Below are 27,729 nucleotides of genomic sequence, written 5' to 3'. Positions count from 1 at the left end.
ATAGTTGCTACCATCATCTTTCAGCTTGTTTTTCTCTAGGAACGCGTTGAAATTGAGGTTGACGTTGGCCATCTACAATATTTATAAAGACAACTTTTAGAATAAGTTCATTAAAATTAAGTTCATTTAATCAAATCAAGTATGAACTCCCACTTAAATCGACATCCCTCTAGTCATCTAAGTGATACATGATCCATGTTGACTAACCCGTGTCAGAGCATCACGTGAGACGGACTAGTCACCATGGTGAGCAACTTCATGCTGATCGTATTCAACCATACGACTCATGTTCGACCTTTCGGTCTCTTGTATTCGAGGTCATGTATCTAGATGCTAAGCTCATCGAGTCAACCTAAGTGTTTCGCGTGTGTAAATCAGGCTTACACCCGTTGTATGCGAACGTTAGAATCTATCACACCCGATCATCACGTGGTGCTTCGAGACAACGATCCTTCGCAACGGTGCACACTTAGGGGAATACGTTCTCGACATTTTAAGAGGGATCATCTTATTATGCTACCGTCGTTCTAAGCAATAAGATGAAAAACATGATAAACATCACAATGCAATCATATAGTGACATGATATGGCCATTGTCATCTTTGCTCTTTCGATCTTCATCTTCAGGCATCGCATGATCATCATCGTCACCGGCGTGACACCATGATCTCCATCATCATGATCCCCATCATCGTGTCTCCGTGAAGTCGTCACGCCAACTACTACTATCACTACTACTATAGCTAGCCGTTAGCAATGAAGTAAAAGTAGTAAGCACATGGCGTTGCATCTCATACAATAAATTAAGACAACTCCTATGGCTCCTGCCGGTTGTCATACTCATCGACATGCAAGTCGTGAAACCTATTACAATAACATGATCATCTCATACATCACACATGCAACATCACAACTTTGGCCATATCACATCACATGTCAAACCCTGCAAAAACAAGTTAGACGTCCTCTAATTGTTGTTGCAAGTTTTACATGGCTGATTTGGGTTTCTAGCAAGAACGCCTTCTTACCTACGTGACAGCCACAACGATGATATGCCAAAGCTATTTACCCTTCATAAGGACCCTTTTCATCAAATCCAATCCGACTAGAGTAGGAGAGACAGACACCCGCTAGCCACCTTTATGCACGGTGTGCATGTCTGTCGGTGGAACCAGTCTCACGTAAGCGTACATGTAAAGTCGGTCCGGGCCGCTTCATCCCACAATACCGCCGAAAAAGAATAAGACTAGTAGCGGCAAGCAATTGACAAATCATCTCCCACAACCTTTTGTGTTCTACTCGTGCATAGAATCTATGCATAGAAAACCTGGCTCTGATACCACTGTTGGGTAACGTAGCATAAATTCAAAAAATTTCCAACGCATATTCATCTATTCCTATGGAGAGACCAGCAACGAGAGAGGGGTGAGTGCATCTTCATACCACTCGCGGCGATTCAGATCGCGGTGTGATTCCGATCTAGTGCCGAACTACGGCACCTCCGCGTTCAACACATGTGCAGCCCGGTGACGTCTCCCGCACCTTGATCCAGCAAGGAGGAGGGAGAGGTTGGGGAAGATCTCTGGCAGCATGAAGGCGTGGTGTCGATGGAGAGACGAGGTCTCCCGGCAAGGCTTCGCCAAGCACCGACAGAGAGGAGGAGAAAGAAGGGCAGGGCTGCGCCGAGGGAGAGGGAAAGGTGTCCCCCCCAATGGCCAAAAGTGCCCACTATATATAAGAGGAGGGGAAGGGGGGTGCCACCCCTAGGTTTCCCACCCTAGGTGGTGCGGCAGCCCCCCAGATGTGAGGTGCGGTGGCCAGGGGGGAGGAGGGGTGGCGCACCCCTCTGGTGGGCCTTAGGCCCACCTGCGCTAGGGTTTCCCCCTCTCTCCCCTCTTCCTGCGCAATGAGCTGAGTAGGGGGGCGCACCAGCCCACCTAGGGGCTGGTTCCCTCCCCCACTTGGCCCATCTAGCCTCCCGGGGTCATTGCCCCCTTTTGGTGGACCCCCGGGGCCACCTCTGGTGGTCCCGGTGGTCCCGGTATGTTACCGGTGATGCCCCAAACACTTCCGGTGTCCGAAACCATCCATCCTATATATCAATCTTTACCTCCGGACCATTCCAGAGCCCCTCGTGACGTCCGGGATCTCATCCGGGACTCCGAAAAACTTTCGATAACCTCGTATAACAATTCCCTATAACCCTAGCATCATCGAACCTTAGGTGTGTAGACCCTACGGGTTCGGGAGACAGGTAGACATGACCGAGACACCTCTCTGGCCAATAACCATCAGCGGGGTCTGGATACCCATGGTGGCTCCCACTTTCTCCATGATGATCTCATCGGATGAACCACGATGTCAAGGATTCAATCAATCCCGTATACAATTCCCTTTGTTTGTCGGTATAGAACTTGCCCGAGATTCGATCGTCGGTATACCTATACCTTGTTCGTTCTCGTTACCGGTAAGTCTCTTTACTCGTTCCATAGCACGTCATCGTGTGACTAACTCCTTAGTCACATTGAGCTCATGATGATGTTCTACCGAGTGGGCCCAGAGATACCTCTCTGTCACACGGAGTGACAACTCCCGATCTCGATTCGTACCAACCCAACAGACACTTTCAGAGGTACCCGTAGTGCACCTTTATAGTCACCCAGTTACGTTGTGACGTTTGATACACGCAAAGCACTCCTACGGTATCCGGGAGTTGCACAATCTCACGGTCGAAGGAAAAGACACTTGACATTATAAAAGCTTTAGTATATGAACAATACGATCTAGTGCTACGCTTAGGATTGGGTCTTGTCGATCACATCATTCTCCCAATTATGTGATCCCGTTATCAATGACATCCAATGCCCATGACCAGGAAACCATGATCATCTATTGACTAACAGCTAGCCAACTAGAGGCTTGCTAGGGACACATTGTGATCTATTTATTCACACAAGTATTATTGTTTCCTGTTAATACAATTATAGCATGAACAATAGACGATTATCATGAACAAGGAAATATGATAATAACCATTTTATTATTGCCTCTAGGGCATATTTCCAACATACATATCCAAGTATTTCCCGCCGGCTAAGATTATCTCCTTACGTAACGATATCATGAATTTCAAGCAACTTGATCATGAATAGGTTGCACAATCTTGGGAGAGGATGAAGCTTATGATTAGAAATTGTCCCGCTCATGGCTTGTGTTTGTAGATGATTATACAAATCATTTACGCTGGTTTGAATTTTGCCTCTCGCAATATCTTGGACTCCGCCTCAGGTGGAATGTCCATGGAAATCACGTTAGGAGAGCCTACAAAACTCCTAGACAATATCATGACCAACTACTCTCAGTGGCCCACTGAAAGGTCACTTGCTAGCAAAAAGGTACACGCTATAGAAGAAATTAACTCGCTAAGTGCTAAGATGGACGAGTTGATGAATTTGGTTGCTAGTAGAAACGCTCCTTTAGATCCTAATGACATGCCACTATCTTCCTTGATTGAGAGTAGCAATGCTAGTTTGGACATTAACTTTGTTGGTAGGAACAATTTTGGCAACAACGATGCTTTTAGAGGAAATTATGTTCCTAGGTCTTTCCCTAGTAACTCCTCTAACAATTATGGCAATTCCTACAACAATGCTTCTGGAAATCATAACAAATTACCCTTTGATTCAGAGAGTAATATCAAAGAGTTCATCAACTCTCAAAAGATTTTCAATGCGTCCATAGAGGAAAAACTACTCAAAATTGACGATTTGGCTAAGAGCGTTGATAGGATGTCTTGTGATATTGATGCTTTGAAAGTTAGATGTGCTCCTCCCAAGATCAACTTGGATGAAACTTTGAAAGCTATGCGTGTCTGCATGAATGAGAGCAAAGAAAGAACCACCCAAATTCGCGCTAGGCATGAATGGTTTAAAAGGGTGTGTTCTAGTGATGCAAATCACGAAGATCTTAAAGTGCTTGGTGTGTCTCCTCTTGAATCTTTGTTTTCACGTGTCAAACCTATTGATGGAGGGGCTTGATATGAATCCACTTTGGTTGAAAAATGCCCCAATGATTCGTAGTCCACCTATCTTGATGATAAAGGTGTGGAGAATGGAGTAGAAGAAATCAAAATTTTGGGTAGCAACGAAACTCCCACTTTGGATTTCAAGGAATTCAATTATGATAATTGCTCCTTGTTTGAATGCATCTCTTTGATGCAATCCATTGCAAACTCTCCACATGCTTATAGCCAAAGCAAAGCCTTTACCGCGCATATCGTAGACGCTATGATGAAATCTCTTGAAGAGAAGCTCGAACTAGAAGTCTCTATACCTAGAAAACTTCAGGATGAGTGGAAACCTACTATCAATATCAAGATCAAAAACTATGAGTGCAATGCTTTGTGTGATTTGGGTGCTAGTGTTTCCGCGATTCCAAAATCTTTATCTGATATTCTTGGTTTTCATGAGATTGAAGAGTGTTCTCTTAATTTGCATCTTGCGGATTCTACTGTCAAGAAACCCATGGGAAGGATCGATGATGTTCTTATTGTTGCAAATAAGAACTATGTACCCGTGGATTTCATTGTACTTGACATAGATTGCAATCCTTCATGTCCCATTATTCTTGGTAGACCTTTCCTAAGGACTATTGGTGCTATCATCGATATGAAGGAAGGGAATATTAGATTTCAATTTCCCCTAAATAACGGCATGGAGCACTTTCCTAGAAAGAAAATAAGATTGCCTTATGAATCTATGATGATGGCTACTTATGGTTTGAGCACCAAAGATGACTATACGTGATTCCATCACCTTTTGCCTAGCTAAGGGCGTTAAACAATAGCGCTTGTTGGGAGGCAACCCAACGAATCTATCCTTTTTATTTCTGTTTTGTGTTTTTCACACTTTCATAATTCGGTTATGATTGTGTTTTTTGTGTTTCTTTTTGCGTTTGTGCCAAGCAAAACCGTTATGATTAGTCTTGGGGATGATCGTTTGGTCATGCTGGAAAAGACAGAAACTTTTGAGTTCATTCTTTTTGCTGCTGATTGCTACGCAAATTCTTCAGACTGTCGTGATTGTTCAGAATTTATGAAGTACCAGATGTATACGAAGTATACAGATTGCTACAGACTGGTCTGTTGTTAACAGATTCTGTTTTTGTTGTGTTGGTTGCTTATTTTGATGAAACTATGGATAGTATCGGGGGTATTAGCCATGGAAGATTGAAAATACAGTAACCCAACATCAACATAAGTAGAATTCAAGTTTGCTACAGTACCTAAGTAAGTGGTGGTTTGCTTTCTTATACTAATGTTATCACGAGTTTCTGTTTAAGTTTCGTGTTGTGAAGTTTTCATGTTTTGGGTGCAGTTCTTATGGACAAAAAGATAAAGAGTGGAAAGAGCTCAAGATTGGGGATGCCCAAGGCACCCCAAGATGATTCAAGGATGTCGTAAAAGCCTAAGTTTGGGGATGCCCCGGGAAGGCATCCCCTCTTTCGTCTTCAATCCATCGGTAACGTTACTTGGGGCTATATTTTTATTCACCACATGTTATGTGTCTTGCTTGGAGGGTGTTTGGTTGGGCTTCCAGCCAACTTCTGTCTACCGGCTTCTAAGCCAAAAGCTCCTATTTAGGGGCTTCCGGCTGCAGTCGTGGCTTTTGGCCTTGTCACAACCGTAACCGAAAGCCACAGCTGCAGCTGGAAGCCCCTAAATAGGAGCTTTTGGCTTCGAAGCCGGAAGCCGGAAGCTGGCTGGAAGCCCAACCAAACACCCCCAATCATCCTTTATTTTTGTTGTTTCACAATCATCCTTGCTGCACACCTAGAGAGAGAGACATGCACTCACCATGATTTTGTCAAGCTTCGCTTATATCCTTTGGTTAGAGAATTCAGCTCACATGTGCTTCACTTATATCTTTTGAGCTAGATGCTTTTGCTATATGTGCTTCACTTATATCTTTTAGAGCACGGCGGTGCGTGGCTTGGTAGTTGATCTATGCTTTGAAAGTAGTCTCAAAAGGGGTAGTTATCCAAAGGGATACGAAAACTTCCCCCTTCATGTGCATTGACTAGTTAGAGAAGTTTGATTCATCTCAACTAGTTTTGAGTTGTGGTTATGGTAATATTGAAGTTATGCTAGTAAGGTGTTGTGGATCTAGAAATACATGTGTTGAAGTTAGTGATTCCCGTAGCATGCATGTATGGTGAACCGCTATGTGATGAAGTCTGAGCATGATTAGTCTATTGATTGTCATCCTTTGTGTGGCGGTCGGGATCGCGCGATGGTTTTTACCTACCAACCCTTCCCCTAGGAGTATGCGTTGAATGCTTTGTTTCGATTACTAATAAAGCTTTTGCAACAAGTATATGAGTTCTTCATGACTAATGTTGACTCCATGGTTTAGATTCACTTTCACCTTCCACCATCACTATCTTCTTTAGTGACGTGCAACTTTCGCCGGTGCACAAAACCCACCATTAGCCTCCCTCAAAACAGTCACCATACCTACATACTATGGCTTTTTCAAAGTCATTCCGAGATATATTGCCATGCAACTACCACCATGACATGTGCCACCACATCTACATTGCCATTGCATGATCATAAGATAGCTAGCATGATGTTTCCATTAATGTCATTGCCATGCTAAATCATTGTCACGGTACACTACCGAAGGCATTCCATATAGAGACATCGTTGCTCTAAGTTTTGAGTTGTAAGTGTGATGATCATCATTGATGGAGCATTGTCCCATGTGAGTAAATAAAAGAGGCCAAAGATGCCCACCAAAATTATAAAAAAAGGCAAAAGAGCCCATCCAAAAAAATGAGAGAAAAATAGAGAAGGGACAATGCTACCACTTTTCCACACTTGTGCATATTAAGCACCATGATCATCATGATTGAGAGTCTCTCCTTTTGTCACCACAATATAGCTAGTGGAAAATTTTCATTATTTAACTTCGCTTGTATATTCCAATGATAGGCTTCCTCAAATTTGCCTTAGGTCTTCGTGAGCAAGCAAGTTGGATGCACACCCACTAGTTTTCTTTAAGAGCTTTCACATACTCTTAGCTCTAGTGCATCATTTGTATGACAATCCCTACTCATTCACATTGATATCTATTGATGAGCATCTCCATAGCTCATTGATATGCCTAGTTAATGTGACCTTCTTCTCCTTGTTTTTCTTGCAACCTCCACCACACTCCACACCATTTATAGTGCTAAAACCATGGCTCATGCTCATGTATTGCGTGAGAGTTGAAAAAGTTTGAGAAAATAAAGGTGTGAAAACAATTACTTGGCCAATACCGGGGTTGTGCATGATTTAAATTCGTTGTGCAATGATGATAGAGCATAGCCAGACTATATGATCTTGTAGGGATAACTTTCTTTTGGCCTTGTTATTTTGAAAGTTCATGATTACTTTGCTAGTTTGCTTGAAGTATTATTGTCTCCACATCAATAGCAAACTATTTTTTTGAATCTAATGGATCTGAACATTCACGTCACATAAGAGGAGTTACAAAGAACATCTATGCTAGGTAGCATGAAAGCATCAAAAATTCATTCTTTATCACTTCCCTACTCGAGGACGAGCAGGAGTTAAGCTTGGGGATGCTTGATACGTCTCAAACATATCTATAACTTTCGATGGTTTCACGCTGTTGTCTTGTCAACTTTGGATGTTTCGTTTACCTTTTATATCTTTTTGGCACTAACTTATTAACTCAGTGCCAAGTGCTAGTTCCTGTTTTTTCTTTGTTTTTGACTCTTTTCAGATGTGATTTTGGAACGGAGTCCAAACGGAATAAAATCCCCAAAATGATTTTTTCCAGAACGGAAGAAAATTGGGAGGCTTGAGGGCTAAGCAAGTGGGCCCACAAGGAGCCCACAAGCCTTGTTGCCGCAGCCAGGGGAGGTCGCGGCAACCAAGCTTGTGGCCTCCTTGGCTCCCCCCTGCCCTAGGTCTTTGGCCTATAAATTCCCTAAAAATTCAGAAAAAATTAGGGCGTCCACGAAAACACTTTTCCGCCGCGGCAAGCTTCCGTTTCCGCGAGATCTCATCTGGAGATCCTTCCCGGTGCCCTGCCGAAGGGGACTCTGGAGTTGGAGGGCTTCTTCATCAACATCATCGCCCCTCCAATGACTCGTGAGTAGTTCACTTCAGACCTACGGGTCCGTAGTTAGTAGCTAGATGGCTTCTTCTCTCTCTTGGATTTTCAATACAAAGTTCTCCATGATCGTCATGGAGATCTATCCGATGTAATCCTCTTTGACGGTGTGTTTGTCGAGATCCGATGAATTGTGGATTTGTGATCAGATTATCTATGATATATATTTGAGTCTTTGCTGATTTCTTATATGCATGATTTGATATGCTTGTAAGGCTCTCCGAGTCTTGGGTTTTGTTTGGCCAACTAGATCTATGATTCTTGCAATGGGAGAAGTGCTTGGTTTTGGGTTCTTACCGTGTGGTGACCTTTCCAAGTGACAGTAGGGGCAGCAAGGCACACATCGTGTAGCTGCCATCAAGGGTAACAAGATGAGCTTTGTCGTAGATATGAGATTGTCCATCTACATCATGTCATCTTGCTTAAGGCGTTACTCTGTTCTTTTGGACATAATACACTAGATGCATTCTCGATAGCGGTTGACGTGTGGAGTAATAGTAGTAGATGCAGAAAGTATCGGTCTACTTGTTTTGGACGTGATGCCTATAGATATAATCATTGCCATAGATATCGTCACGACTTTGCGCAGTTCTATCAATTGCTCGACAGTAATTCGTTCACCCACCGTCTACTTGCTTTCATGAGAGAAGCCACTAGTGAACACTACGGCCCCCGGGTCTATTCACACCTATCGTTTCCACTTTTGCTTTTACTTTGCTTTGTTACTTTGTTGCTTTCAGTTCTCACTTGGCAAACAATCTATAAGGGATTGACAACCCCTCCATAGAGTTGGGAGCAAGCTCTTTGTGTTTGTGCAGGCACTTGTGATACTCCTTCACTGGATCGATACCTTGGTTCTCAAAACTGAGGGAAATACTTACCACCGTTGCGCTACATCACCCTTTCCGCTTCGAGGGAACACCAACGCAAGGCTCCAAGGCCGCGAGTAAATCCTTTGCATATTTGCCTTGGAAGTCCCTAAAGGCGTAGCCTAGCAGAAGGATTCCTGGTGCCGTTGCTGAGGAGTAAAGAACAGTCTCCCGTCAGCACTGTTTCTGGCGCCGTTGGAAGGTCTTTTGTTGCCGTAGCACCTCCGCGTTCAACACACGTGTAGCCCGATGACGTCTCCAATGCCTTGATCCAGCAAGGATGGAGGAGAAGTTGAGGGAGAGCTCCAGCAGCACGACGGCATGGTGATGGTGGAGCTACGTGGTACTCCGACAAGGCTTCGCCAAGCACTATGGAGGACGACGAGGAGGAGAAGTATGGCTGCGCCATGGAGAGATCAATTGTGTGTCTCAAAAGGGCCAAAACCTCAAGTATATATAGGAGGAGGGAGAGGGAGGGCTTCCTTGGCCCCTCCTCCAAGGAGGAGAGGTTCGGCCGAGCCAGGGAGGAGTCCACCTCCCACAAGGGAGGTGGATACCTTCCTTTTAAATCCTCTTCTGCCTTATCTCTTTATCCCTAGTCGCATGGGCCTTTAGGGTTTGAGAAGTTCAAGCAATTACAGAGTAAAGTTGAAAATCATCGTAACAAGAAGATCAAGTTCCTACGTTCTGATCGAGGGGGCGAATATCTGAGTTTCGAGTTTGGTGCTCACTTAAGACAATGTGGAATTGTTTCACAGTTGACACCGCCTAGAACACCACAGCGTAATGGTATGTCCGAACGTCGTAATCGTAGTTTGTTAGATATGGTACGATCTATGTGTTGGGTAACGTAGCATAAATTCAAAATTTTCCTACGCATGTTCAAATCTTCCTATGGAGAGACCAGCAACGAGAGAGGGGTGAGATCATCTTCGTACCTATGAAGATCGCTAAGCGGAAGCGTTGCTAGAACGCGGTTGATGGAGTCGTACTCGCGGCGATTCCGATCTAGTGCCGAACAACGGCACCTCCGCGTTCAACACACGTGCAGCCTGGTGACGTCTCCCGCACCTTGATCCAGCAAGGAGGAGGGAGAGGTTGGGGAAGAAGTCCAGCAACACGACGGCGTGGTGCCGGTGGAGAGACGAGGTCTCCCGGCAGGGCTTCGCCAAGCGCCGGCAGAGAGGAGGAGGGAGAGGAACAGGGCTGCGCCGAGAGAGAGATGAAAACCGTGTGTCAAACAGCCCCGAACCCTCATCTATATATAGGGGAAGAGGGAGGGGGCGCAGCCCTTAGGGTTCCCACCCCCAAGGGGTGCGGCAGCCCCAGATGGGAGAGGGGGCGGCGGCCAGGGCAGGGAGGAGGGGTGGCGCACCCCTCTGGTGGGCCTTAGGCCCACCTGTGCTAGGGTTCCCCCCTTCCCCCCTTTCTCTGGTGCGCATGGGCTGGGTAGGGGGCGCACCAGCCCACTTAGGGGCTGGTTCCCTTCCCCACTTAGCCCATCTAGCCTCCCGGGGTCGTTGCCCCCTCCGGTGGTCCCGGTACGTTGCCGGTGACGCCCGAAACACTTCCGGTGTCCAAAACCATCCGTCCTATATATCAATGTTTACCTTCGGACCATTCCGGAGCTCCTCGTGACGTCCAGGATCTCATCCGGGACTCCGAACAACTTTCGGTAACCTCGTACAACAATTCTCTATAACCCTAGTGTCATCGAACCTTAAGTGTGTAGACCCTACGGGTTCGGGAGACAGGCAGACATGACCGAGACACCTCTCTGGCCAATAACCATCAGCGGGGTCTGGATGTCCATGGTGGCTCCCACTAGCTCCACGATGGTCTCATCGGATGAACCACGATGTTAAGGATTCAATCAATCCCGTATACGATTCCCTTTGTCTGTCGGTATAGAACTTGCCCGAGATTCGATCGTCGGTATACCTATACCTTGTTCAATCTCGTTACCGGTAAGTCTCTTTGCTCATTCCGTAGCACGTCATCGTGTGATTAACTCCTTAGTCACATTGAGCTCATGATGATGTTCTACCGAGTGGGCCCAGGGATACCTCTCCGTCACACGGAGTGACAAATCCCGATCTCGATTCGTACCAACCCAACAGACACTTTCGGAGGTACCCGTAGTGCACCTTTATAGTCGACTAGTTACGTTGTGACGTTTGATACACCCAAAGCACTCCTACGGTATCCGGGAGTTGCACAATCTCACGGTCGAAGGAAAATATACTTGACATTAGAAAAACTTTAGCATACGAACAATACGATCTAGTGCTAGGCTTAGGATTTGGTCTTGTCCATCACATCATTCTCCCAATGATCTGATCCCGTTATCAATGACATCTAATGCCCATGATCAGGAAACCATGATCATCTATTGATTAACGAGCTAGCCAACTAGAGGCTTGCTAGGGACACATTGTGACCTATTTATTCACACATGTATTACTGTTTCCTGTTAATACAATTATAGCATGAACAATAGACGATTATCATGAACAAGGAAATATGACAATAACCATTTTATTATTGCCTCTAGGGCATATTTCCAACAGTATCCCACTTGCACTAGAGTCAATAATCTAGTTACATTGTGATGTATCGAACACCCATAGCATTATGGTGTTGATCATGTTTTTGCTCGTGGAAGAGGTTTAGTCAACGGGTCTGCAATATTCAGATCCGTGTGTACTTTACAAATATTTATCTCCACTCTGGACATGGTCCTAGATGGAGTTGTAGCGGCGCTTGATGTGCTTCGTCTTCCGGTGAAACCTGGGCTCCTTGGCTATGGCAATGGCTCCAGTGTTATCACAGAAGAGTGTCATAGGACCCGACGCGCTTGGAACCACTCCAAGGTCGGTGATGAGCTCCTTCATCCAAATTCCTTCATGAGCCGCTTCTAAAGCAGCTATGTACTCCTCTTCACATGTAGATGCTGCCACGACTTCTTGCTTGCTACTGCACCAGCTTACTGCCCCACCATTCAACACATATACGTATCCGGTCTGTGACTTAGAGTCATCCGGATCTGTGTCGAAGCTAGTGTCGACGTAACCCTTTACGACGAGCTCTTCGTCACCTCCATAAATGAGAAACATTTCCTTAGTCCTTTTCAGGTACTTAAGGATATTCTTGACCGTTGTCCAGTGTTCCGTACCGGGATCACTTTGGTACCTCCCTACCAAACTTATGGCAAGGTTTATATCAGGTCTGGTACATAGCATGGCATACATTAGAGAGCCCACGGCTGAAGCATAGGGGACAAACTCATCTTCTCTCTATCTGCTGCCGTGGTCGGCGACTGAGTCTTACTCAATCTCATACCTTGCAAAACTGGCAAGAACCCTTTCTTTGAGTTTTCCATATTGAACTTCTTCAATATCTTGTCAAGGTATGTACTTTGCGAAAGACCTATGAGGCGTCTCGATCTATCTCTATAGATCTTGATGCCTAATATGTATGCAGCTTCTCCAAGGTCCTTCATTGAAAAACTCTTGTTCAAATAGGCCTTTATGCTCTCCAACATCTTTATATTATTCCCCATCAATAATATGTCATCTACATATAATACGAGGAAAGCTATAGAGCTCCCACTCACTTTCTTGTACAGACAGGCTTCTCCGTAAACCTGTATGAACCCAAACGCTTTAATCACCTCATTAAAGCGAATGTTCCAACTCCGAGATGCTTGCACCAGCCCATAGATGGAGCGCTGGAGCTTGCACACTTTGTTAGCACCCTTAGGGTCGACAAAACCTTCTGGTTGCATCATATACAACTCTTCCTTAAGGTTCCCGTTAAGGAACGCTGTTTTGACGTCCATTTGCCAAATTTCATAATCATAAAAGGCGGCAATTGCTAACATGATTCGGACTGATTTCAGCTTCGCTACGGGAGAGAAAGTCTCTTCGTAGTCAACTCCTTGAATTTGTCAAAAACCCTTTGCGACAAGTCGAGCTTTGTAAACGGTTACATTACCGTTTGCATCAGTCTTCTTCTTGAAGATCCATTTATTGTCTATGGCTCGCCGGTCATCGGGCAAGTCCACCAAAGTCCATACTTTGTTCTCATACATGGATCCTATCTCGAATTTCATGGCCTCAAGCCATTTGTTGGAATCCGGGCCCGCCATCGCTTCTTCATAATTCAAAGGATTTCCATCACACGGTTGCCGTACCACTCTGGTGCGGAGCGTACCCTTGTGTACCTTCGCGGTTCAGTAGTAACTTGATCCGAATCTTCATGATCATCATCATTAACTTCCTCTTCAGTCGGTGTAGGCACCACAGGAACAACTTCTTGCACTGCGCTACTTTCCTGTTCGAGAGGGGGTGTAATTACCTCATCAAGTTCTACCTGTTGGGGAACGTCGCATGGGAAACAAAAAATTTCCTACGCGCACGAAGACCTATCATGGTGATGCCCATCTACGAGAGGGGATGAGTGATCTACGTACCCTTGTAGACCGTACAGCAGAAGCGTTAGAGAACGCGGTTGATGTAGTGGAATGTCCTCACGTCCCTCGATCCGCCCCGCGAACAATCCCGCGATCAGTCCCACGATCTAGTACCGAACGGACGGCACCTCCGCGTTCAGCACACGTACAGCTCGACGATGATCTCAGCCTTCTTGATCCAGCAAGAGAGACGGAGAGGTAGAAGAGTTCTCCGGCAGCGTGACGGCGCTCCAGAGGTTGGTGATGACCTTGTCTCAGCAGGGCTCCGCCCGAGCTCCGCAGAAACGTGATCTAGAGGAAAAACCGTGGAGGTATGTGGTCGGGCTGCCGTGGAAAAGTCGTCTCAAATCAGCCCTAAAACCTCCGTATATATAGGTGGGAGGGCGGGGGCCTTGCCTTGGGGCTCAAGGAGCCCCAAGGGGGTCGGCCGAGCCAAGGGGGAGGACTCTTCCCCCCCCCCCCCAAACCGAGTTAGACTAGGTTTGGTGGGAGGGAGTCCCCCTTCCTTCCCACCTCCTCCTTTTTTTTCTCTCTTGATTTTCTTCTCCTTGGCGCATAGGGCACTTGTGGGCTGTCCCACCAGCCCACTAAGGGCTGGTGTGTCTCCCCCAAGGCCTATGGGCTTCCCCGGGGTGGGTTGCCCCCCCCCCCCCCGGTGAACTCCCGGAACCCATTCGTCATTCCCGGTACATTCCCGGTAACTCCGAAAACCTTCCGGTAATCAAATGAGGTCATCCTATATATCAATCTTCGTTTCCGGACTATTCCGGAAACCCTCGTGACGTCCGTGATCTCATCCGGGACTCCGAACAACATTCGGTAACCAACCATATAACTCGAATACGCATAAAACAACGTCGAACCTTAAGTGTGCAGACCCTGCGGGTTCGAGAACTATGTAGACATGACCCAAGAGACTCCTCGGTCAATATCCAATAGCGGGACCTGGATGCCCATATTGGACCCTACATATTCTACGAAGATCTTATCGTTTGAACCTCAGTGCCAAGGATTCGTATAATCCCGTATGTCATTCCCTTTGTCCTTCGGTATGTTACTTGCCCGAGATTCGATCGTCAGTATCCGCATACCTATTTCAATCTCGTTTACCGGCAAGTCTCTTTACTCGTTCCGTAATACAAGATCCCGCAACTTACACTAAGTTACATTGCTTGCAAGGCTTGTGTGTGATGTTGTATTACCGAGTGGGCCCCGAGATACCTCTCCGTCATACGAAGTGACAAATCCCAGTCTTGATCCATACTAACTCAACCAACACCTTCGGAGATACCTGTAGAGCATCTTTATAGTCACCCAGTTACGTTGTGACGTTTGATACACACAAAGCATTCCTCCGGTGTCAGTGAGTTATATGATCTCATAGTCATAGGAATAAATACTTGACACGCAGAAAACAGTAGCAACAAAATGACACGATCAACATGCTACGTCTACTAGTTTGGGTCTAGTCCATCACGTGATTCTCCAATGACGTGATCTAGTTATCAAACAAGAACACCTTGTTCATAATCAGAAGACACTCACTATCATCGATCAACTGGCTAGCCAACTAGAGGCATGCTAGGGATGAAGTTTTGTCTATGTATCCACACATGTAAATGAGTCTTCATTCAATACAATTATAGCATGGATAATAAACTATTATCTTGATACAGGAATTATAATAATAACTATATTTATTATTGCCTCTAGGGCATAATTCCAATAGTCGCCCACTTGCACTAGAGTCAATAATCTAGCCCTCACATCACCATGTGAATTACATTGTAATAAATCTAACACCCATACAGTTCTGGTGTCGATCATGTTTTGGCCGTGGAAGAGGTTTAGTCAGTGGGTCTGCTACATTCAGATCCGTGTGCACTTTGCATATATTTACGTCCTCTTCCTCGACCTAGTCGCGGATGAGGTTGAAGCGTCGTTTGATGTGTCTTGTCTTCTTGTGAAACCGTGGTTCCTTTGCTAAGCCAATGGCACCCGTGTTGTCACAGAACAAGGTTATTGGATCCAGTGCACTTGGCACCACTCCAAGATCCGTCATGAACTGCTTCATCTAGACACCCTCCTTAGCCGCCTCCGAGGCAGCCATGTACTCCGCTTCACATGTAGAATCTGCTACGACGCTTTGCTTGGAACTGCACCAGCTTACTGCACCCCCATTAAGAATAAATACGTATCCGGTTTGCGACTTAGAGTCGTCCGGATCTGTGTCAAAGCTTGCATCGACGTAACCTTTTACGGCGAGCTCTTCGTCACCTCCATACACGAGAAACATCTCCTTAGTCCTTTTCAGGTACTTCAGGATATTCTTGACCGCTGTCCAGTGATCCACTCCAGGATTACTCTGGAACCTGCCTGCCATACTTATGGCCAGGCTAACATCCGGTCTAGTGCACAGCATCGCATACATGATAGAACCTATGGCTGAAGCATAGGGGACGGAGCGCATATGCTCTCTATCTTCATCACTTGCTGGGCACTGAGTCTTACTCAATCTCGTACCTTGTAAAACTGGCAAGAACCCTTTCTTGGACTGTTCCATTTTGAACCTCTTCAGAACTTTATCAAGGTATGTGCTTTGTGAAAGTCCTATCAGGCGTTTTGATCTATCCCTATAGATCTTAATGCCTAGAATGTAAGCAGCTTCTCCTAGGTCCTTCATAGAGAAACTTTTATTCAAGTAACCTTTTATGCTCTCCAAAAGCTCTACGTTGTTTCCAATCAGTAATATCTCATCCACATATAATATTAGAAACGCCACAGAGCTCCCACTCACTTTCTTGTAAATACAAGATTCTCCAACCACTTGTATAAACCCAAATGCCTTGATCACCTCATCAAAGCGTTTGTTCCAACTCCGAGATGCTTGCACCAGTCCATAAATGGATCGCTGGAGCTTGCACACCTTGTTAGTATTCTTAGGATCGACAAAACCTTCGGGTTGCATCATATACAACTCTTCCTTAAGGAAACCGTTAAGGAACGCCGTTTTGACATCCATCTGCCAGATTTCATAATCGAAAAATGCAGCTATTGCTAACATGATTCTGACGGACTTAAGCATCGCCACGGGTGAGAAAGTCTCGTCGTAGTCAATTCCTGGAACTTGTGAAAAACCCTTTGCCACAAGTCGAGCTTTATAAACGGTCACATTACCGTCAGCGTCCGTCTTCTTCTTAAAGATCCATTTGTTCTGAATAGCCTTGCGGCCCTCAGGTAGTATCTCCAAAGTCCATACTTTGTTCTCATACATGGATCCTATCTCGGATTTCATGGCTTCTAGCCATTTGTTGGAATCTGGGCCCACCATTGCTTCTTCATAACTTGCAGGTTCAGTGTTGTCTAACAACATGATTGATAAGACGGGATTACCGTACCACTCTGGAGCAGCACGTGATCTCGTCGACCTGCGTGGTTCAACAGAAACTTGAACTGGAGTTTCATGATCATCATCATTAACTTCCTCCTCAACCGGCGTCGCAATGACAGAGGTTTCCCCTTGCCCTGCGCCACCATCTAGAGGGATGAGAGGTTCGACAACCTCGTCAAGTTCTATCTTCCTCCCACTCAATTATCTCGAGAGAAACTCCTTCTCGAGAAAAGCTCCGTTTTTAGCAACAAACACTTTGCCCTCGGATTTGAGATAGAAGGTGTACCCAACTGTCTCTTTCGGGTAACCTATGAAGACGCACTTTTCCGCTTTGGGTTCCAGCTTTTCAGGCTGAAGCTTTTTGACATAAGCATCACATCCCCAAACTATAAGAAACGAGAACTTTGGCCTCTTGCCATACCACAGTTCGTACGGTGTCGTCTCAACGGATTTTGATGGTGCCCTATTTAAAGTGAATGCAGCTGTTTCTAATGCATAACCCCAAAATGATAACGGCAAATCAGTAAGAGACATCATAGATCGCACCATCTCTAACAAAGTACGATTACAACGTTCGGACACACCATTACGCTGTGGTGTTCCAGGCGGTGTTAACTGTGAAATAATTCCACATTGTCTTAAGTGAGCACCAAACTCGAAACTCAGATATTCACCCCCACGATCAGACCGTAGGAACTTGATCTTCTTGTTATGATGATTTTCCACTTCACTCTGAAATTGCTTGAACTTTTCAAATGTTTCAGACTTGTGCTTCATCAAGTAGACATAACCATATCTACTTAAATCGTCAGTGAAGGTGAGAAAATAACGATATCCACCGCGTGCCTCCACGCTCATTGGACCACACACATCGGTATGTATGATTTCCAATAAGTCACTTGCACGCTCCATTGTTCCGGAGAACGGAGTCTTAGTCATCTTGCCCATGAGGCATGGTTCGCACGTGTCAAGTGAATCAAAGTCAAGTGACTCCAGAAGTCCATCAGCATGGAGTTTCTTCATGCGCTTTACACCAATATGACCCAAGCGGCAGTGCCACAAAAATATGGCGCTATCATTGTTTACTCTAACTCTTTTGGTCTCAATGTTATGTATATGCGTATCGCTATCAAGATTCAATATGAACAATCCTCTCACATTCGGTGCATGACCATAAAAGATGTTACTCATAGAAATAGAACAACCATTATTCTCAGACTTAAAAGAGTAACCGTCTCGCAATAAACAAGATCCAGATATAATGTTCATGCTCAACGCAGGCACTAAATAACAATGATTTAAGTTCATCACTAATCCCGATGGTAGCTGAAGTGACACTGTGCCGACGGCGATTGCATCAACCTTGGAACCATTTCCCACGCGCATCGTCACTTCGTCTTTCGCCAGCCTTCGTCTATTCCGCAGTTCCTGCTTCGAGTTGCAAATATGAGCAACAGAACCGGTATCGAATACCCAGGCACTACTTAGAGAGCCAGTTAAGTACACATCAATAACATGTATGTCAAATATACCTGATTTTTCTTTGCCCGCCTTCTTATCTGCCAGATACTTGGGGCAATTGCGCTTCGAGTGACCCATACCCTTCCAATAGAAACACTCCGTTTCAGGCTTAGGTCTAGCTTTGGGTTTCTTCGGCGGATTGGCAACAGGCTTGCCGCTCTTCTTCGAATTGCCCTTCTTGCCTTTGTCGTTTCTCTTGAAACTAGTGGTCTTATTTACCATCAACACTTTATGCTCTTTACGGAGTTCAGACTCTGCGACTTTCAACATCGCAAACAACTCGCCGGGAGACTTGTTCATCCCTTGCATGTTGTAGTTCAACACAAAGCCTTTGTAGCTTGGCGGCAGTGATTGGAGGATTCTGTCAGTGATAGCTTCTTGCGGGAGTTCAATCCCCAGTTCAGCTAGACGGTTTGAGTACCCAGACATTTTGAGCACATGTTCACTCACAGACGAGTTTTCCTCCATCTTGCAAGCATAGAATTTATCGGAGGTCTCATACCTCTCGATCCGGGCGTTCTTCTGAAAGATAAACTCCAACTCCTGGAACATCTCAAATGCTCCATGACGCTCAAAGCGACGTTGAAGTCCCGGTTCTAAGCCATACAAGAGTGCACATTGAACTATTGAGTAGTCCTCCTTACGTGCTAACCAAGCGTTCTTAACATCCTGATCAGCCGTAGCGGGTGGTTCATCTCCTAGCGCAGCATTAAGGACATAATCCTTCTTCCCAGCTTGTAAGATTAGCTTAAGATTACGAGCCCAGTCTACAAAGTTGCTTCCATCATCTTTCAACTTAGCTTTCTCTAGGAACGTATTAAAATTCAGGATGACTGTCGCGTGAGCCATGATCTACAACACAAATATATTCAAAGTGGACTTAGACTATGTTCAAGATAATTAGAGTTCAACTTAATCAAATTATAAGCTAAACTCCCACTCAAAAAGTACATCTCTCTAGTCATTTGAGTGGTTCATGATCCACTTACACTATCCCAAGTCCGATCATCACGTGAGTTGAGTATAGTTTCAGTGGTAAGCATCCCTGTGCTAATCATATCAACTATATGATTCATGATCGACCTTTCGGTCTCATGTGTTCCGAGGCCATGTCTGCACATGCTAGGCTCGTCAAGCTTAACCCGAGTGTTCCGCGTGCGCAACTGTTTTGCACCCGTTGTATGTGAACGTTGAGTCTATCACACCCGATCATCACGTGGTGTCTCGAAACGACGAACTGTAGCAACGGTGCACAGTCGGGGAGAACACAATTTCGTCTTGAAATTTTAGTGAGAGATCACCTCATAATGCTACCGTCGTTCTAAGCAAAATAAGGTGCATAAAAGGATTAACATCACATGCAATTCATAAGTGACATGATATGGCCATCATCACGTGCTTCTTGATCTCGATCATCAAAACACCGGCACGATCTTCTTGTCACCGGCGCCACACCATGATCATCCATCAACGTGTTGCCATCGGGGTTGTCGTGCTACTTATGCTATTACTACTAAAGCTACATCCTAGCAAAATAGTAAACGCATCTGCAAGCACAAACGTTAGTATAAAGATAACCCTATGGCTCCTGCCGGTTGCCGTACCATCGACGTGCAAGTCGATATTTCTATTACAACATGATCATCTCATACATCCAATATATCACATCACGTCGTTGGCCATATCACATCACAATCATACCCTGCAAAAACAAGTTAGACGTCCTCTAATTTTGTTGTTGCATGTTTTACGTGGTGACCAAGGGTATCTAGTAGGATCGCATCTTACTTACGCAAACACCACAACGGAGATGTATGAGTTGCTATTTAACCTCATCCAAGGACCTCCGCTCTCAAATCCGATTCAACTAAAGTTGGAGAAACCGACACTTGCCAGTCATCTTTGAGCAAAGGGGGTTACTCGTAACGATGAAACCAGTCTCTCGTAAGCGTACGAGTAATGTCGGTCCAAGCCGCTTCAATCCAACAATACCGCGGAATCAAGAAAAGACTAAGGAGGGCAGCAAAATGCACATCACCACCCACAAAAACTTTTGTGTTCTACTCGAGAAGACATCTACGCATGAACCTAGCTCATGATACCACTGTTGGGGAACGTCGCATGGGAAACAAAAATTTTCCTACGCGCACGAAGACCTATCATGGTGATGCCCATCTACGAGAGGGGATGAGTGATCTACGTACCCTTGTAGACCGTACAGCAGAAGCGTTAGAGAACGCGGTTGATGTAGTGGAACGTCCTCACGTCCCTCGATCCGCCCCGCGAACAATCCCGCGATCAGTCCCGCGATCTAGTACCGAACGGACGGCACCTCCGCGTTCAGCACACGTACAGCTCGACGATGATCTCGGCCTTCTTGATCCAGCAAGAGAGACGGAGAGGTAGAAGAGTTCTCCGGCAGCATGACGGCGCTCCGGAGGTTGGTGATGACCTTGTCTCAGCAGGGCTCCGCCCGAGCTCCGCAGAAACGCGATCTAGAGGAAAAACCGTGGAGGTATGTGGTCGGGCTGCCGTCGAAAAGTCGTCTCAAATCAGCCCTAAAACCTCCGTATATATAGGTGGGAGGGAGGGGGCCTTGCCTTGGGGCTCAAGGAGCCCCAAGGGGGTCGGCCAAGCCAAGGGGGAGGACTCTCCCCCCCAAACCGAGTTGGACTAGGTTTGGTGGGAGGGAGTCCCCCTTCCTTCCCACCTCCTCCTTTTTTTTTCTCTCTTGATTTTCTTCTCCTTGGTGCATAGGGCACTTGTGGGCTGTCCCACCAGCCCACTAAGGGCTGGTGTGTCTCCCCCAAGGCCTATGGGCTTCCCCGGGGTGGGTTGCCACCCCCCCCCCCCGGGTGAACTCCCGGAACCCATTCGTCATTCCCGGTACATTCCCGGTAACTCCGAAAACCTTCCGGTAATCAAATGAGGTCATCCTATATATCAATCTTCATTTCCGGACTATTCCGAAAACCCTCGTGACGTCCGTGATCTCATCCGGGACTCCGAACAACATTCGGTAACCAACCATATAACTCGAATAAGCATAAAACAACGTCGAACCTTAAGTGTGCAGACCCTGCGGGTTCGAGAACTATGTAGACAAGACCCGAGAGACTCCTTGGTCAATATCCAATAGCGGGACCTGGATGCCCATATTGGATCCTACATATTCTACGAAGATCTTATCGTTTGAACCTCAGTGCCAACGATTCGTATAATCCCGTATGTCATTCCCTTTGTCCTTCGGTATGTTACTTGCCCGAGATTCGATCGTCAGTATCCGCATACCTATTTCAATCTCATTTACCGGCAAGTCTCTTTACTCGTTCCGTAATACAAGATCCCGCGACTTACACTAAGTTACATTGCTTGCAAGGCTTGTGTGTGATGTTGTATTACCGAGTGGGCCCCGAGATACCTCTCCGTCATACGGAGTGACAAATCCCAGTCTTGATCCATACTAACTCAACCAACACTTTCGGAGATACGTGTAGAGCATCTTTATAGTCACCCAGTTACGTTGTGACGTTTGATACACACAAAGCATTCCTCCGGTGTCAGTGAGTTATATGATCTCATGGTCATAGGAATAAATACTTGACACGCAGAAAACAGTAGCAACAAAATGACACGATCAACATGCTACATCTATTAGTTTGTGTCTAGTCCATCACGTGATTCTCCAATGACGTGATCCAGTTATCAAATAACAACACCTTGTTCATAATCAGAAGACACTGACTATCATCGATCAACTGGCTAGCCAATAGAGGCATGCTAGGGATGAAGTTTTGTCTATGTATCCACACATGTAAATGAGTCTTCATTCAATACAATTATAGCATGGATAGTAAACTATTATCTTGATACAGGAATTATAATAATACAGGAATTATAATAATAATAACACTACCTTCCTCCCACTTACTTCTTTCGAGAGAAACTCTTTCTCTAGAAAGGATCCGTTCTTGGCAACAAAGGTTTTACCTTCGGATCTAATATAGAAGGTATAACCAATAGTTTCCTTAGGGTATCCTATGAATACGCATTTCTCCGCTTTGGGTTCGAGCTTTTCTGGTTGAAGTTTCTTCACATAAGCATCGCAGCCCCAAACTTGAAGAAACGACAACTTAGGTTTCTTGCCAAACCATAGTTCATATGGTGTCGTCTCAACGGATTTAGACGGTGCCCTATTTAAAGTGAATGCTGCAGTTTCTAATGCGTATCCCCAAAATGATAATGGTAAGTCGGTAAGAGACATCATAGATTGTACCATATCTAATAAAGTGCGATTACGACGTTCAGACACTCCGTTGGGTTGCGGTGTGCCAGGCGGCGTTAGTTGTGAAACGATTCCACACTTCCTTAGGTGTGTGCCAAACTCGTGACTCAAATATTCTCCTCCACGATCAGATCGTAGACATTTAATTTTTCTGTCACGTTGATTCTCAACCTCCCTCTGAAATTCCTTGAACTTTTCAAACTTCTCAGATTTGTGCTTTATCAAGTAGATATACCCATACCTACTCAAATCATCGGTGAGGGTGAGAACATAACGATAACCACCGCGAGCTTCGACGTTCATTGAACCACACACATCAGTATGTATTATTTACAATAAGTCGGTTGCTCTCTCTATTATTCCTGAGAATGGAGTCTTATTCATCTTGCCCATGAGGCACGGTTCGCATGTGTCAAATGATTCAAAGTCAAGTGACTCTAATAGTCCATCAGTATGGAGGTTCTTCATGCGCTTAACGCCAATATGACCAAGGCGGCAGTGCCACAAGTATGTGGGACTATCATTATCAACTTTGCATCCTTTGGTACTCACACTATGAATATGTGTAACATCACGATCGAGATTCATCAAGAATAAACCATTCACCAGCGGAGCATGACCATAAAACATATCACTCATATAAATAGAACAACCATTATTCTCTGACTTAAATGAGTAGCCGTCTCGCATTAAGCAAGACCCTGATACAATGTTCATGCTTAAAGCTGGTACTAAATAACAATTATTAAGGTTTAAAACTAATCCCGACGGTAGATGTAGAGGTAGCGTGCCGACGGCAATCACATCGACCTTTGAACCATTCCCGACGCGCATCGTCACCTCGTCCTTGGCCAGTCTCCGCTTATTCCGCAGTTCCTGCTTTGAGTTGCAAATGTGAGCAACAACACCGGTATCAAATACCCAAGAGCTACTACGAGCGCTGGTAAGGTACACATCAATAACATGTATATCACATATACCTTTAACGTAGTCGGCCTTCTTGTCCGCTAAGTATTTGGGGCAGTTCCGCTTCCAGTGACCCTTTCCCTTGCAATAGAAGCACTCAGTCTCAGGCTTGGGTCCGTTCTTTTTCTTCTTCCCGCATCTGGCTTACCGGGCGCGGCAACAGCTTTGCCGTCTTTCTTGAAGTTCTTCTTACCCTTGCCTTTCTTGAAACTAGTTGTCTTGTTGACCATCAACACTTGATGCTCTTTCTTGATTTCTACTTCTGCAGACTTGAGCATCGAGTACAACTCGGGAATGGTCTTCTCCATCCCTTGCATGTTGTAGTTAAGCACAAATCCTTTATAGCTTGGTGGGAGAGACTGGAGGATTCTGTCAATTATAGCATCATCCGGAAGTTCGACTCCAAGTGAAGTCAGACGACCGTGTAACCCAGACATTTTGAGTATGTGCTCACTGACAGAACTGTTCTCCTCCATCTTACAGCTAAAGAACTTGTCGGAGACTTCATATCTCTCGACACGGGCATGAGCTTGGAAGATTAGCTTCAGCTCCTGGAACATCTCATATGCCCCGTGTTGCTCAAAACGCCTTTGGAGCCCCGTTTCTAAACTATATAACATGCCACACCTAACCAGAGAGTAGTCATCACTCCGCGCTTGCCAGACGTTCAGAATGTCCTGGGCTGCTGCGGGAGCGGGAGGGTCACCTAGCGGCGCATTAAGGACATAAGCCTTTTTAGCTGCTTCAAGGATGAGCTTCAAGTTGCGAACCCAGTCCGCATAGTTGCTACCATCATCTTTCAGCTTGTTTTTCTCTAGGAATGCGTTGAAATTGAGGTTGACGTTGGACATCTACAATATTTATAAAGACAACTTTTAGAATAAGTTCATGACAATTAAGTTCATTTAATCAAATCAAGTATGAACTCCCACTTAAATCGACATCCCTCTAGTCATCTAAGTGATACATGATCCATGTTGACTAACCCGTGTCCGATCATCACGTGAGACGGACTAGTCACCATGGTGAGCAACTTCATGCTGATCGTATTCAACCATACGACTCATGTTCGACCTTTCGGTCTCTTGTATTCGAGGTCATGTCTGTACATGCTAACCTCGTCGAGTCAACCTAGGTGTTTCGCGTGTGTAAATCTGGCTTACACCCGTTGTATGCGAACGTTAGAATCTATCACACCCGATCATCACGTGGTGCTTCGAGACAACGAACCTTCGCAACGGTGCACACTTAGGGGAATACGTTCTCGAAATTTTAAGAGGGATTATCTTATTATGCTACCGTCGTTTTTAGCAATAAGATGTAAATCATGATAAACATCACAATGCAATCATATAGTGACATGATATGGCCATTATCATCTTTGCTCTTTCGATCTCCATCTTCAGGCATTGCATGATCATCATCATCACTGGCGTGACACCATGATCTCCATCATCGTGTCTCCGTGAAGTCGTCACGCCAACTACTACTATCACTACTACTATGGCTAACCGTTAGCAATGAAGTAAAAGTAGTAAGCACATGGCGTTGCATCTCATACAATAAATTAAGACAACTCCTATGGCTCCTGCCGGTTGTCATACTCATCGACATGCAAGTCGTGAAACCTATTACAATAACATGATCATCTCATACATCATACATGCAACATCACAACTTTGGCCATATCACATCACATGTCAAAACCCTGCAAAAACAAGTTAGACGTCCTCTAATTGTTGTTGCAAGTTTTACGTGGCTGATTTGGGTTTCTAGCAAGAACGCCTTCTTACCTACGTGACAGCCACAATGATGATATGCCAAAGCTATTTACCCTTCATAAGGACCCTTTTCATCAAATCCAATCCGACTAGAGTAGGAGAGACAGACACCCGCTAGCCACCTTTATGCACGATGTAAGGTTGGTCCGGGCCGCTTCATCCCACAATACCGCCGGAAAAGAATAAGACTAGTAACGGCAAGAAAATTGACAAACCATCGCCCACAACTTTTGTGTTCTACTCGTGCAAAGAATCTACGCATAGAAAACCTGGCTCGGATGCCACTGTTGGGTAACGTAGCATAAATTCAAAATTTTCCTACGCATGTTCAGATCTTCCTATGGAGAGACCAGCAACGAGAGAGGGGTAAGAGCATCTTCGTACCTTTGAAGATCGCTAAGCGGAAGTGTTGCTAGAACGGGGTTGATGGAGTCGTACTCGCGGCGATTCCGATCTAGTGCCGAACAACGGCACCTCCGCGTTCAACACACGTGCAGCCCGGTGACGTCTCCCGCACCTTGATCCAGCAAGGAGGAGTGATAGGTTGGGGAAGAAGTCCAGCAACACGACGGCGTGGTGTCGGTGGAGAGACGAGGTCTCCCGGCAGGGCTTCGCCAAGCGCCGGCAGAGGGGAGGAGGGAGAGGAGCAGGGATGCGCCGAGAGAGAGATGAAAACCGTGTATCAAACAGCTCCGAACCCTCATCTATATATAGGGGAAGAGGGAGGGGGCACAGCCCTTAGGGTTCCCACCCCCAAGGGGTGCGGCAGCCCCAGATGGGAGAGGGGGCGGCGGCCAGGGCAGGGAGGAGGGGTGGTGCACCCCTCTGGAGGGCCTTAGGCCCACCTGTGCTAGGGTTCCCCCCTTCCCCCCTTTCTCTGGTGCGCATGGGCTGGGTGGGGGGCGCACCAGCCCACTTAGGGGCTGGTTCCCTTCCCCACTTAGCCCATCTAGCCTCCCGGGGTCGTTGCCCCCTTCGATGGTCCACCGGGACAACCTCCGGTGGTCCCGGTACGTTACCGATGACGCCCGAAACACTTCTGGTGTCCAAAACCATCCGTCCTATATATCAATCTTTACCTTCGGACCATTCCGGAGCTCCTCGTGACATCCGGGATCTCATCCGGGACTCCGAACAACTTTTGGTAACCTCAAACAACAATTCCCTATAACCCTAGCGTCATCGAACCTTAAGTGTGTAGACCCTACGGGTTCGGGAGACAGGCAGACATGACCGAGACACCTCTCTGGCCAATAACCATCAGCGGGGTCTGGATACCCATGGTGGCTCCCACTAGCTCCACGATGATCTCATCGGATGAACCACGATGTCAAGGATTCAATCAATCCCGTATACGATTCCCTTTGTCTGTCGGTATAGAACTTGCCCGAGATTCGATCGTCGGTATACCTATACCTTGTTCAATCTCGTTACCGGTAAGTCTCTTTACTCATTCCGTAGCACGTCATCGTGTGATTAACTCCTTAGTCACATTGAGCTCATGATGATGTTCTACCGAGTGGGCCCAGAGATACCTCTCCGTCACACGGAGTGACAAATCCCGATCTCGATTCGTACCAACCCAACAGACACTTTTGGAGGTACCCGTAGTGCACCTTTATAGTCACCCAGTTACGTTGTGACGTTTGATACACCCAAAGCACTCCTACGATATCCGGGAGTTGCACAATCTCACGGTCGAAGGAAAAGATACTTGACATTAGAAAAACTTTAGCATACGAACAATACGATCTAGTGCTAGGCTTAGGATTGGGTCTTGTCCATCACATCATACTCCCAATGATGTGATGCCGTTATCAATGACATCTAATGCCCATGATCAGGAAACCATGATCATCTATTGACTAACGAGCTAGCCAACTAGAGGCTTGCTAGGGACACATTGTGATCTATTTATTCACACATGTATTACTGTTTCCTGTTAATACAATTATAGCATGAACAATAGACGATTATCATGAACAAGGAAATATGACAATAACCATTTTATTATTGCCTCTAGGGCATATTTCCAACACTATGATGTCTCTTACCGATTTTCCATTATCATTTTGGGGTTATGCATTAGAGACAACTGCATTCACTTTAAATAGGGCACCGTCAAAATCCGTTGAGATGACACCATATGAGCTATGGTATGGCAAGAGGCCAAAGTTGTCGTTTTTCAAGTTTGGGGATGCGATGCTTATGTCAAAAAGCTTTAGCCTGAAAAGCTGAAACCCAAAGCGGAAAAGT

The sequence above is a fragment of the Hordeum vulgare genome, chromosome 1H (assembly GCF_904849725.1).
Source record: "Hordeum vulgare subsp. vulgare chromosome 1H, MorexV3_pseudomolecules_assembly, whole genome shotgun sequence".
Classification (NCBI taxonomy): domain Eukaryota; kingdom Viridiplantae; phylum Streptophyta; class Magnoliopsida; order Poales; family Poaceae; genus Hordeum; species Hordeum vulgare.
Note: the sequence above shows the minus strand (reverse complement) of the source record.